This window comes from Neopelma chrysocephalum, unplaced genomic scaffold (genome assembly GCF_003984885.1).
Source record: "Neopelma chrysocephalum unplaced genomic scaffold, ASM398488v2 Primary Assembly neopelma1_43, whole genome shotgun sequence".
Taxonomy (NCBI): Eukaryota; Metazoa; Chordata; class Aves; order Passeriformes; family Pipridae; genus Neopelma; species Neopelma chrysocephalum.
The window spans coordinates 17,101,964-17,116,876 of record NW_020897702.1 but is presented as its reverse complement, the minus strand read 5'-3'; the positions used below and the strand labels follow the sequence as shown (position 1 = coordinate 17,116,876).

At 35.3% G+C, this 14,913-nt stretch overlaps 1 protein-coding gene across 7 annotated transcripts in view; it reads right to left on the bottom strand.

Moving 5' to 3' along the window:
• Nucleotides 1-14,913, bottom strand: part of GRM5 (glutamate metabotropic receptor 5) — a 256,892-nt gene that overhangs the window by 138,771 nt on the left and 103,208 nt on the right. The window lies entirely within an intron of this gene.

Here is a 14,913-nt window from a genome sequence, read left to right as displayed (position 1 = left end):
AATTTGAAGCAGCTTTTCCTTCAGAAACATCAGATATTTTAAAGAGTGTGTTACATATCTGCACAGAGATCACTGTACCAATCTTAACAAAATCACATTAACATTTTAATTACTCCATTTTTCTAAACAAGATCAACGAATTTTCCTAGAAAAGGCACTTCTCTTTAAGAGCCTACATCTCTGCTGAAACCAAAGGCTGTTAAGTGCCTCACTACCTGTGAGGATCTGCTCCACAATATGTAAAACAATGTATGTATAAATTACAATCTCTTCTGATTCTCTTAACATGAGTAAACTTGGTCAAGTGCTCTGGGGTTTACTTCAGGAAATTAAAAAATATATGTTGATAATAATTTTTAGGTGTAATATTTTAAATATAAGCAAAAAATAAAAGGAGAATAACATCAACTTGTACATAATGCAATCTGAAATGCAACATTTTTTTAGTTATAGTTTCTTAGTTATAGTTTAGTTATATTCCTTCAAAACTTTTTTTTGAAAGAAGAACTGCTGGACAATGAGTGACAAAACTGAGGATTAGCATTACAGGGATCACAAGACCACAGATGAACTAAATGCGTTTTTGGTGGTTTTTCTGGGGGTATTTTTTGTTTGTTTGTTTTGAATTAAATGTCTATCAATGGGAAACACTTCATATTTTTTTAATCTATTCTTCCTCTATGGGGATAAGCTGGTAACAGATATTAACAGACAGATACATTTATTTTCTTTATTCTGTATCATCACAGAAACTTTCTTTACTGCCAGGCCTACAACAAAGTCATAGTGCTTTAACAGTGGATATACTGATACCACTGACAGTCCTCCTGACCAGGATTGTATCTCTGGTTCCCTGTGCTTCTCCATCTGGCTGTTGAAATCTGTTTCATATCTCATTTAAATAAGGAGACCTTAGAGTTAGGAAATCTTTCTCAAAAATATTGTCTTAACCCCTCAGTAATAGTCCACAGAAACATAATCAGTAAATAAATTAATAAAACTGTGAGTGTAGTGATGCCATTGAAAGGAACTTCTGATCCTTCACATATTTGCTAGCTCACAAATGGAAGAATCTATAAGAAAAATGCTCTCTCTTACGAATGTAGTTGCAAGTACATAGGAGCATTGACAATGAAAATGCATGTGAAGCACTGAGAATCAGGCATGTGGATTTGGACTGTGGATTTTTTGACTTTAGACATTGGAGCCATCAGACATTCAGCTTACCCATCTGGGGATTCATCCCTATCACTGGTGCTAAAGCTCAGAGGCTTTGCTATGCTCAGCACTGAACATGAATGTAAATACAGTCTTCAGTTTGAGGATCTTACCATCCGAATAGCCAAAAGAGACAAAGAGCAGAAGACAAGAAATAACATTATCTTCTTTTCACATCAGGAATGAATCACTGAGACTTTGAGACCATTAAATTTCCAAATTGCATCCAACCTGAATGGCAACCTGAATGCAGATCTCCTTAACTATTAGGACTTTCATTTTCCTCCCTGCTGTGATTAGGCCTAATGGAAAACATATTACTATGTAAATTGTGCCTGCACAAAATGCCATTGGGTTTTTAAACTGAGTTGTTGCGGTGCTTCCTGTGAGTTTTATATCAGGTGCACAGTGTTTCCCCACGTGTCATGCCCTTAGGGCAAACTGTTTCCTGTGATACATGAGCATCAAGTGATTCTCATGAGATGCTGAAGCAGTTCAGCCAGAGGTCATAAACGTAGTGTCTCATGAAATATGTATTATAGCCTCCAAAGTTAGTCTGAAGGAAAAATGGGGGTCAGTCATATTTAACTCCCAGCAGGCTCTGAGGCCTTCTAAAATAAAATTAAGCTGACAGGCAATGCACTACCTTGTTTAAAATTATTCTCATTTAGGTCAATCTGGATTAACATTAAATGTTCTGTTTCACTTTTCCTAATATAAAACAAAAAGGAAAAAGAGACCCTATTAATCTTTGCAATAAAAGGTGAAAGTCTGAGGAAAAACTGTTCTATAGAGTATCTCAAAGAGATTGAAATTCCGAAGACCTCATCTTCTGTTAAAAAACTCTCAATAGAAAATTTCTGGCCAGATCTAATTGAATTACAGAACTATATAACTTCAATGTTCCACATACTGCAGTCTTGGTTTGAAAGTGTTATAAGCATACAAACTGTTATCCTGAGGCTTGCAATAAAGCTGAGAGTAGGTGTAATTACAGTACTGAAAAATTGTAGGTCTTCCAATGAGTGTGAAGTGCATTAGTTCTTTTCCAAACAAATAAAGTCTGCTCTGGCACAAACATCGTGATTTCATCAAGTATGAAGACAGGGAGATTTTGTGAAACCAAAAAAAAATTTATGTGCCATCCAAAATCACAGGAAATATGTGAAACTTCCAAGGGTACTTAGCAATGTGTTAGGTTCTCAACATTTGGAAGAGAAACATCCTCGTAGTCCAAATGTGAGAGTGACTGAACTCTCAAACTGGGGAAACTACAGCTCTATGACATGACCTCAAGGAAGATTTGATGAAAACACAAAGCAGTATTGCTTCAAGACACTCATGCAAATACACCAGTGGTACTCTTGTCTTGCTGATTAAACTCTACTTGATTAATTATTCATAGTGAATTCTCCTGTTGTGCAAGAGGTTTGATGAGGTACATATATTTAGTTTGAGCTATACTGTGGGGATATCTTTCTTCCTGAATAAAACCTGTATGTGCGTGAACATATACATGTAGCATTGAGAGAATGAGGGTGGGAAAATGGTAAGTTAGGTTATATTGTTTCCCTGAGGATGAGATGTGAGGTTCACAGTGGAAGAGGATCTCCATGCTTTATGTATAGAACTGGCCTCCTCATGGACATTTCATTCTTGTACTGTGGCATACCCGTAGTAGTACTGTCAAAATTGCCACAGCAAGAGCAAGTTTTTGCTGATGGGGCAGTTCCCATTGTTCAGCCAGGTCTATGACATTGGAAGAAGGATATAGGGACTTCAGGATTTGCACACGTGGATGGACAATGGTGATGTCTTATGCAGCCCTACTCTGAGAAGGAGTTTTTTAGTTTCACTTCCAAGTGAAAATTAATTCAGAACTCCTAAACTGGAAACAAAGCAACATCTTCTGTAAGTACCCTGTGCTGAAAATTGCCTACATACTGGGAATTTATCCATTCAGCTATTTGGTTCCACCTCTAAATTTAAAGATCCTAAGGAAACATTAAACAGAAGGTTTACTTTTTCTTGTCCAGTTCCAGTTCAGCAGAAAAGACTTGGCAAACAATACAAGCTGAAGCTCATGTATGGCCAATTTATATTCATCTCCTCTTCCCCCACCAAATGCTTTTCAGCATTTGGAAACAGATATCTCTATTTGTAACTGGTTCTGCTGGAGAAGGTATCACAATTTTTTAGTGGATGTTCCTGTCCCCTTGAAAGTTTGTCTGTCTGTGGTGTAATCAGATCTGCTAGCAGTTAATGTCTTTTGTAAAATATTCTCATGGGGACAACTGGCCCCTGGGTTCTTTTAAAACACCATCCTGAATCCTGCATGTTGTCCACCTGAATGTCTGACCCTAAACCCAGTTCAAAAGCTACTCCCATATGGTACAGCATGTTTAAAAAAAAAAAGAAAAATCAATTACATCATCATGCAAAAAACTTATTTGTGCTTCAGAGCTGGAATTTTGTTCAAAACTCAAGCATATGTATCCCCACCTACAATCTAACTATAACAATCTGTTAGTTCCACTTCCCATGAATCAGTACTAGAAACTATTAAGAAGCTTAAAAAGAACAGATTGTGCTTTTTTCCACATGAAGCTTAATATAGTACAGCACTTAATAATACTTCAATCTGATAGAAAAGGGTCAGGCAAACTGCAGGCTGCTCTTGCTGCTCCTCCTGCTCAGCAATTGAGCCAATTAAACTACCTAACCATAATTTGTTAAGATCTTATGTGAATTACACAGGAAAATAGAATTTTTATTCTTAAAATAATTAACAAAATGCATGGACATCTGCTCTATCACATTAAAAGTTATCAATATGATATAAAAAGCTAAATGGAATAATAGACTACATTTTCTTCTGCCTAGTCATTTTTGGAGTGTCACACATTCCTTTTTGAATACAGGAGCCTTTTTATCAATAGCTGTACATACAAATTGTTATCAGATAGTTGTTTGGTCTAAAAGAGAGTTTCAGTGAGCAAAGGTGAGCATCAACCTTTAGGAGAGATTTGGAATGTAAAATTGTTTCAGGCAGTATACAGCAAAAATTCACAAAGTAAAAGAAAAGGAGCCTCGATTGAAAGAGAAGAAATGCATTATGTCATTCATTAGGCTGATAATAATCCTATCTGTCACAAAGCATATTTATTTAAGCAGACATGCTATCATTATTTCTACAGAAAAGGAAGAGCAAACCAGAATAATATTCTAGGCTGTATCTGAGCCACAGACAAGAAGCCAAGTCAGGTTAAAATTCGCAGTATATGTTTTGCAAGCAATATAGGGAATATAGAGTTTCATTTTTTGCTAGTTTTCCTTTGCATCAAAAGGATGAACTTTGCCAGAAGTACCAAAAAAAAAAAAAAAAAAGGTATAGTTGCAAGTATAATTTTGAAAATGCATGTGGGAGTAATAGAAGATATTTATGAAAGGCAACATGTTGGTTGATTACGAGGATGATCATTCTGAGAGTTGAGGATATGGGGTGTAGAATAGTTTCCCAAATGGAAATTTTAGAGGTGTCTTTGACTGTTACAGTTCAAATTAATCACCAATAGTACCTACTACTACTGGTCCACATTTAACTGCTGTGATTATGAGTCTTTTAAAGTACATCACTACTAAGAATAGAGACATAATACCAAATCTTTCAAGCAGGTAAAGTAGCCACATGTTACTGATCTAACATGATCAAAATCACAGCCTTCTGGTGGATGTGTCTGCAAATAGAACAGGACAATAGAGTGTTATTTCATTCTGAGGGGTACAAACCAATTGAAATTAAAACACATATGCCTGAAATTCTGGAATTGTCTATGTGTGTTAAAAGAAAAAATAAAACACAACTTGTTTTCATTTGATCCAAATATTTTATTTAAATTATTTTTAAATGGAAATTCAGTTTCTATGTTAAATATATATGTATAAAACAATAAAGAATAAAAAAAAAGGTAATTTTGAAAGCAACCCATTAAAATACCTTAAATTACAATAGTTCCTCAAAATATATTGCACTTAAGTATCTCCAACCAGATCTCTTCCATAACAATCACTTAAAGACTGGACTGTTCTACTTCAATTATCTTGAGTGCTAGATAGCAACTTCATGACCTTTAGGCTCTTTCCTCATAAAATATTAAATATTAAAGTCTGAATTTCATAGGAAAAAAGAGAAATATGTATACACCTTTGTACGTATGATATTCTTTCTTCGTAAACTAATTTATGACATTTGTAATACAACTACCCAAATGCTGCTCTGGTGAAAGGGCACCTACCTAGAACAAGTCCCACCAGGTTTTCCTCAGCATGATACCATGCTGTATTTCCAGTGCCTCATTTGGAGCCCCACTTTGAAACAGCTTCTTCATAAGGCTACCGCAGGGCTGTGGTACAGAACACAGTGCAGCCAAGGTGAAAGACCTCTTGATGAAAATATGGCCTGTTACATTAGATCTCACACCTGCAATTAGATCTCACATGGGAGTTGTTTTGCTGTGTGGTTATGGTCTTTGACAGGAGTTGTCAAGAAGGTTTATCTGTTGTTCCTCATGCAGTAGCAAGTGGTTATGGATGTGGATGAAACATTTCTCCATTTCTCCAATGAGATGACTTTTGAAACAAAGCACTCGGACAATGTTGGCTGAGCTTGGAGAGATATCAGAGAACTAGGAAACAGCAAAGGCATGGCACAGGGCAAAAATTCCCTCAGTGATTAAATTAAGTAATGTACCTATTCCATCCTTAAAATTGCTATACTTGCCTTCCGTAAGCACAGAGAATCTCAAAGCGATGTGGAGGATACAATCTAACATCTAACACCTCATAGAGGACATAAAGCACTGATGGTTGCAGTTAGGTCTGTCTCCTTACCTCTCTATATGATAACAGAGAACTCACGCATCTGTTTTCTTGGATGTTAATCTTTCCTATTCATACTGAAAGCTCTTCAAACAGCATTTACCTATTGACAAGTGCTAATAAAACTCAGACCAAAAAGAATTGCTTATGTCCTCAGTGGCTTGATAGATTCAGATACTACAATTCAAGATGTGTCAATATTAAAAAAACATTAGTTATCATGACATTGTGAGAGCTATGAGCTGAATTTCCTTTTCTGTGAACAATTTTGAGATTTTCAGGTTTTTACATTTGAGGACAAGAAACAACATTTTCATAATCACAAAAGTGTTAGCTAATCAAAACCCCCCACTTCTAATCCTCTTAAAATTCAATCCACTAAAATAATATGTTGAAATGATCTTACAATATTTAACTTAGATATTGACCATTTTATCATTTGATATAAGCCTCATATTACTTCCTACAAGGTAAAAAAAACCCAAGTATGTATTATGAATCAGGAAACTCTTTTTATTCCAAAAATGATTAACTAAACTGTTCAGAATTTTAAAATAAATTTAAGATGTTTAATTAGGAAATTAATTAACTCTTTTCTGTGACGCTTTTAAGTTTCAGCTAGTAGGTATTTTCTGACATCCAAAAGCACTTAGACCAGCTCTATTCATAAGGTATCTGTTTAAGTAACCAACTTTTAAATTATTTTAGAGAAGTAACATGCAATACTCTTCAAGCACAACTGTACTTAATTAAATTAAATGAATCTGTTCATTATCTTCTCATCTAAGAGAGCTCATAAGTATCAGTTTCTCTTCTTTTTCTCCTCTTCTCTGGGCTATTTTGAAGTAATAAATTAATTTCTCTTAAGATAATGATGACCTAGTTTCACACTTTAATGCACCTCACTTCTGTTTATTTCTAAATTATCACCTCGTAATTTTAAAAGACTCATTTAAATACTGCTGTTATGTGAACAGGAACCCTGTGGAAACAACCTTTTCTGTATACTTCCTTTCATCCCTCCTGTTAACCGGCATGTCTGCAGCTTTGTGGCCTTGTCCACTGAGCAATGTTTGAAGTCCTACTTCATGCTGATGTCTACTAAAGGATTTTAAATTCAACAGCTCTTGCAGAAACATGCTGCCACCTCTGATTGCTCTGCTTGTTTTCAGACTGGAGAGAACAAAATTTTTCTGTATCTTCTGTTTCTGAAATTGCTCTTTCTATCTACCTGACTCTAAGATATGTCCCTTATATATTTCCTGCATCATTTCATTTCAAAATGAAATCATTAATGATAGCACAATTCCGAGTGGACTCTAGGGATGCTCTAAGTTTTCTTTCATTTTCCTTTAGGGCTATACACTCCACTTTTTGTTTGATTTTCAGATAGAAATGAGAACATGTGAGACTGACAATATTGGACTGGAGGCTGTTTCTTTCAGGAGACAAATACTATGTCATAAATGAGAGGGCTTTGCAGTGGGAACTCTTTGGTCTATGATTCTGTATCCTTCACTGTGAATTCCCCAGGAGTGCAGCTGCCTGGGGTTTATTCACTGGCATTTGGATCTATTCCCAGTTCTGGCTTCGGTTATTAATTGTTGTCTTTCTCAAAAGAGTTGGTCCCTTCTAAAATGAAAGACATTACACTTCCGTATATTTGTAACCTGGAACATACTTTTATGTAATATTAATTCTTAATGCTGCTGTGGTTTGTACCTGGTCTTTTCTGATGTCTTATTCTGCTCCTGCAGTAGGTGAGCAATACCACAAGTCATCCAGCAAAAACAAGTGTAAGTCAGGGATTAGATAGATTCTGAAGACCTTCAAATAATCTTGAGTTTTCTGGTAAATGCCTTTCTCTCTGCCCTCTATCCTCATATGTGAAATGGAAGTAAAAATGTTTTCCTGAGAGTGATGGTACAAGAATAAGTGTATTATGGGAAACTCACATAACTGTAGTAAAGAGGGTCACATTTATGGTGATCTGAATGAATGAAACATGACATTTTTGCCTCACAAAAACTCACATTTGCTGCATTTTAACAATGGCCACATCATGTTTATTGTAGTAATAATAACTCTGCTTGTCTAACAACCATTTACAAAACAGCACCTAGAATTTCTGAACAGTAGCTGAAGATGATGGCACCTTACTTACACTTTAAATGACTGTGCATATTCATATTCAGAACATTCATTTGGGAAAAGAATGAGTTTCGTGACTCTTCTGATATGAACTCTGAGAGCAGGGAGGTCTGTCAGGAAGCCATGAATATTTAGTTGGGTAACTGAAAGGCAGACCTATTGACTGAATTTCCCAGGAGTACTTCTCAAAAGATTTTGAAGGGGGTAATATGAAGTTTCTTGGGGCATATTAATAATTCTTGGAGTATACTGTGTAAAATGGGAAGGTCTATACTGTATGACCAGTTACTTTCTTGCAGATGCCCCTCTCACTTTAGGAACGTGTTGGATATTTTTGCCTCTAGGTGGTAGATTGCATCTTACCAGAATATTTGAAAAATGCATTTGAGTATTTTAGGGGTACGAATAGTTTTTAAACTGTACCTTAAGAGGATATTATTAGGACACTACCATCCTCAGCTTTTTGACGCAGAAACAGAAGAATAAGAAAATAGTAATACAACAGGGTTGAATATGATCTTCTTTACTGTGTGGGTGACCACATACTGGAAGAGATTGCCCAGAGAGCTTGTGGAGCCGCCCTCAGTGGAGATACACAAGACTTGTCTGGATGCAATCCTGTGCCGTGTGTTCTAGTATGACCCTGCTCAAGCAGGGAGGTTGGACCAGATGACCCCACTGTGGTCCCTTCCAACCTTACCCATTCTATGATTCTGTGGTCTACTGAATTTCAGACTAAGCTGACCCTCATCAAAAGCGTAATTACTTATTAAAAAATTACAGAGTAAGTTTTGGTTTAGAAGCTCCCAACAGTGGTGGAGATTTCACTGCTAGCTTGTACAGCCTGTCCCAAGCCAAACTAGTCCATTCATAAGTTTTCCTTCCCTAGTTCTTAATCTGTTCTTCTATATTCTCTTTTAATTTAAGCCCATTATATATTTTTTATCAAATAGGAGAATAGCTTCTCAAACTGATGTTTTCAGAAGTCCTTAACAGTTTTTTATACAACCACCATGTGTCCACTTAATTTATTTTTATGTTTCTAAGACTAAACAAGTCTAGTTTTAATCTGATGATTCTGTTTCCTACACTTTTCATATTTCTGGTTTTCTTGTGGGTGATTGTAAATTAGTTTATGTTGTCCAACCAGGACAATGTACAGTTTTTTTCAAGATATGGTACTTCTCTATCTTGTACCTGGTCTGGGCAGAGTAAAATTGAAAGGTTATTTCAAGTCTCTTAAACTTATTACTTCTTTGTATACTTTCAATATTATATTTTCTATACTTAACAATGGAATGACACTGTTGACTCAATTTTAATGTTATCCATTTTAATTATCTAGGTCTTGTTTTCTACAGAACTGCTTCTCAGTCAGTCATTCCTCATGCAGATTATTCAGTCCTAGCAGTGCCATCCAACATGGTACTGTGTACAGATTTAATAATTGTACTCTGTTTATTTTAATTCAAATCAGTGTTGGACATATAAATTAAAAATGGAATCAAAGCAGATCTGTAAAAAAGCCATTGAGTTATGCCTCCTGTTAGAAAGCCAATAACTGAGAAATACAGTTTGAATGAAGTTTTAAGGGACTTTTAGATTCATGTCTTCATGAACACTTAGACCATTCATATGTGATAGTAAAAAATAATTTTAAGATACAATCAGTCATTCTTCACAAATGCTTTGAACTGGATGATAGGTTGGCTTGCGATTTATTTTTTAAGAATACGTTGTCCCTTCTTTGCGACACTACAAGAAAATTACTCATTTCTTGCAAACAATTGTTTATTTTAGGAAAAAGTGAAATGCTGTTGGCTGAGCTCTTTCCTCAACTTCTCTTTTGAGATAGGTAGTGTTAACTCATTTCAGTTTTTTGGGATGTTATACATATTTCATATATCTCCAGAAGAACCATTTAAGTCCCTAACATTGTTTCAATCAATTCACCAAGGAAGAGGAACCAGGCATTTTGAGAAAGTATAATTTTCTAATCTCTAGGAATTTCTATAACTCCTGAATTCTTCTTTACTTATTCCAGCATGAGGTAGAGTATAACAGGTAGAATTTAGATACTTTTGTTCTTTTATATTATGCCTTTTTCACCCTCTTTCCAAGAAAAATAGTTTATACATCAATGATTATAACACTTTTTTGGAAACTGAAAAATATTAGATGGAACACACTCAGGTTAAGGAGGGAACAATACTTAAATTTTTAGTATACAGCGGCATATTGTAGTTACTACCCTGTGATATAAACACCTAACCTCCTCCTCTACCCATGTCTTAAGAGGAAATACAAATCTGTTTTCAGGAGAAAGTTCAGACTAGGAAACCAAGTGAACAGTAGTACTCAGAATCATAGAGTCATTCAGATTGGAAAAGACCTCCAAGGTCATTAACTCCAATCTTCGACTGAATACCCATTATAACCATATTGTGGTGTGTCATACCTACTCATTTTATGAAGATGTCCAGAGATGGTAACTGCATCAGTTCCCTGGACAGTCTAATTCAATGTTTAATGATTCTTTCAGTGAAGTTGTTTTTCCTTATACCCAACCTGAACCCCCTCAAAGATGTTGTGATGTGATCTGCCTTGTTCTCTTGCACATTCTTAACACAAAGATTTTCTGAATCACATGTAACTTGCTCTATTCAGATAATAGAAAGAGAGCTTGGGTACCAAACACAGATTATCCCATGACAAGGATCAGGATCCTAAAAATACAGTCTTTGCAATATAGGCTTCTGAGATAAATACATTCCTTACTGCATCTAGCCTAAGAACTTTCTGAAAGACAGCAACTGTAGCTGAAGATAATTTGATCTCTTGGCAATGTAGGATGTTAAGTTTCTGGTCCTCTGCCTCTAACAATGCCAGTCCTTAGCCTCCATTCTCATCTTTTTTCCATATTTTTTACTTTGTGGGGGGAAGGTTGTTTGTGTAAACCACAAGATACTAAACTGGTAAATAAACTGGAAAAAACTGTGGAAATTGTAGAATAAATAGTCAGTTGAGGGAAATTTTGAACTAAAATTCCTAGCATATAATTTATAGTTTTATTAAATATTTCCCTCTATATTATCTAATTGAGTCATCCAATATCAGAGTAGCAAAACATTTCTTTAACGCACTCATTTATTGAAATGAAAACAGTATTGAAAAAACCTAAACTGCCTTTAGACAATGAAGCAAGTGGACAAATTAATCTGTCTCGACATGGACTGAAATGGCCACGCTGTTTCAAATAGGACATCAAATGACTATTGAGGCATTCCTCCTCCACCTCGTTGCTACATAATTTGCCATTATATTAGTAAGAGAACAGATTGTTAGGCTTGATTACTTTTATCATATTTAGGAGCCATGTCATATTTTTCATGAACAAATGTAATTTCTTCAAGGAGGTTCTCTGCAACAAAGTGCCAATTCTGGGAGCAGGGACGGAGCAAAGGGGAGCTGATCCTAGAGTACACTTGATATTTCATTGCATGTTTCAGCTTTTGCAGGCTCAGCAATGACTTTGAACTGGACAATGTTGAAGATGCCATCCAGGATACAGAAATGTAAATTTTTCTAAAGATACTGTTGATTTAGCTAAAAACTGGGCAAAACAGGTTCACAGATTCATTTGGTCACACTTAAACTAAAAATTCTGTAAAAATTAACCAAAACATTAAAAATTATTCCTTAAAACAAAACATTCCTTTCTGTAATGCTAAAGCAAAATATTTTAATGATTTGAATGGTTTGTAGTCTTTTTCTTCAGAGAATTTCCATTTTTTAGGAATTTTAAAAAATTACTTTTCCTTCAGAGCTACAATTTTAAAATATCAGAATATTAGAAATTGGATTCCCATCAATGCTTTATGCTAATTTTTATCTTATTCCAGAACAGACATATACTTTAAAAAAGGGTAGAAAGATACCCAATGTTACATTCATTTTAGAGGTATACCCAAATTCACAGTTAGGTCTCAAAGACTGTGGCAGAAGACTTTCCTGTGTGATTTTATGAGTGAATCGGAAATCTAGACCTTCCTGGACTTAGTTTAATCTAAGGAATAACTAAGGAGCACACAGAAAGAAGAAGCACAGAATGGACTGAGATGTCAAAGGGATTTTTTTTCTGCCGATATTTAAAGTTCCTTCACAGTTTCATTTTGACTTTTACCTTTTCAAAACCACCGATTCACAATACTCTTGCAAACTTCATATACCTGATGCCTGATTTAGTAACAGTGTCCATCAACAGTCAAGTGCTTAATTATAAAATATCTTTTTATGAAAAATCACCAGGGTAAATCCCAGGAGGAGGTAGAAAAGAAATAAAATAAAAATTATTAAAGAACAAAACCAAACCAAACTTAGTCTCTGGATTTTTTTCAAGTGCTGTGTACAAAGAAATTACAGCATTGTTCATGATTTTAGTATCAGGTTAGATTTTTTCTGGGTTCCCTTTCAGGTATGAGGCTCAAGGTTGACTGAGGAAGTCAAAGTCCTTTTCGTCATGCATACAATGGGCACATTGGGTTGACTTCAGATACTAATGGAGATCATAAAAATCAAACCACACCGTAGGAGCAATTGATTTTCAGAAATGTCTGACCGTGGTGCACTGTAACAGGCATTGTCAATATGAGGTAATAAACAAAGAAAACATCTCAAAAGTACAAAGATGGCACAGTGAGAAAGAAAGAAGGAAACAGAAAGGTAATGAAGGGAAGATTTTTTACAAATTTCTTTACTGATAAAGCAAAATTAATATTGAGCATATATATATGTATAGCATTAAGCATTTATATCTTTTAACTCTTTACCTTTAATTACTATTATCATGAATACAACCAGTACTAAATGTTGCTTGGAGACCCCAGCTAAGATCTTGGCCTCACCATGTTAAACATGACACAAAGGCAGGGTAAGAGAGTGTCTTTGTCTAAAATACATAATTCTAATTATACAAGAAAACCAAAGAATGAGAATGGAAATAAAGTGACAAAAGAAAATGAAAAAAACCACTTGCAAAATTTCAGGCATCTGATTATTTATAAAGGAAAGATAGGTGAATTTATTTCTATAGCACTTTCTAATTGTGATCTTAACCCTGTCAGTTGAGATCTTAGCAGTCATCCTCCCGGGCATTGGTTGTGTTCCATCCATAGCAAATGGAATGGAACCAGCAGCTGCGAGAGATGATACATCTACCTATCTTACACATCTTTTTTTTTCAGATGAGGTGACTAGAGTTGCATAGTGTGTAATTTAGTTTGGTTAGTTACCTTATTTTTAGGTATCCAAAGAAACGCATCCAAAATATGCCAAATCATACAATCATAAAATCAGGGAATGGTTTGAATTGGAAAGGATCTTCAAAGCTCATCTAGTCCAACCTCCTTGACATGGGCAGGGACAAATTCCACTTGACAGGTTGCTCACAGCTCCTTCCAATGTGACCTTAAACCCAGTAATTCCCATTCATTAACCTAATTCCAACAAAAACCTTCCTCCCTCTACTCACAGGGGAAAAACTTGATTTGCAGTGTATTCTTGGACCAAATACGCAGTGTATTTTTGGACATGAAAAAGATTGTTTCCCACCTTTAAAAATAAATTGCGAGCTCTAGTGAGCACGTCATCGTGGAAATGATTTAGTCACTCAAATAAGGGTAGGAAACTGAGCCAGAAAAGATGTACAATACTAGGTTTACGAAATTTTATAGTATTAGATTCCAGTGAAAGAACTAGTTTATTTAGAAAATCTTTGCTTATATTAGGAAACCTCTCCTTACATATTTCTGTGAGCTTTCTTGGTTCCACTGGCTGATTTTACATAAGAGGCAAACAAATTAAAAACAAACAAACAAACAAAAAACCCCAAAACTTCCTAAGAATATTTTATAAACTGTAGGTGATTGACTACTTTCTTTATCTTTTTTTAGATGGCTCAGTACCAGCTGTGAATATTTAATAGTTTTATTATGGAGTGGCTGGTATCCCTTTCATTATTGAAGTTACATTTAAAACTGTTGACTATTGACTGGTTTAAGCACTGGGATATTATCTAATGCTTCATTATTGTAAATTGATGACTCTGCAAAACTAAGTTACGTTTCATTTCGAGCAGCTAGGGCAAAAATCAGCCTCTTATTTCAGTATGATTTAGGTGCCTGTTGTGTTCATATCTATGTGTCCGGATCCTAAGCCTCAGTTAAACATTTCTCCATTCAAGTGACTCCATCACTACAAATCTGATTTTAGATTGTGTTATATAGTTCAAACAAACATTTACCATAAAGGCAAAGAAAGACAGCACCTCCATACTTGAGTTACATAACAGAATTTCACCTTGGATCCTTGCCTTGAGTCAGTTAGATCTAAAACTCATTTTCTATTCTTTATTGTTGGATCCAAAAATATAATATCTGCAGAGAGAGATTTGAGTGGTCTTTGCAAAAAGCCGTGGGCTACAGAAGCTGGGAAAAACCATCTTCATTGACCTCATCTCTGTGTAATTTTTCTGCCTTCTCCTGCAGAATGTGAAGAGACTTTTTACATAATGTTATCACATGTCCCATTTCATCTGTTCTTCCCTGCATAATCCTGTCTCAAGAGATGTAAATGTCTTTCCCCCATGAAAATCTCCTAAGGTAAAGT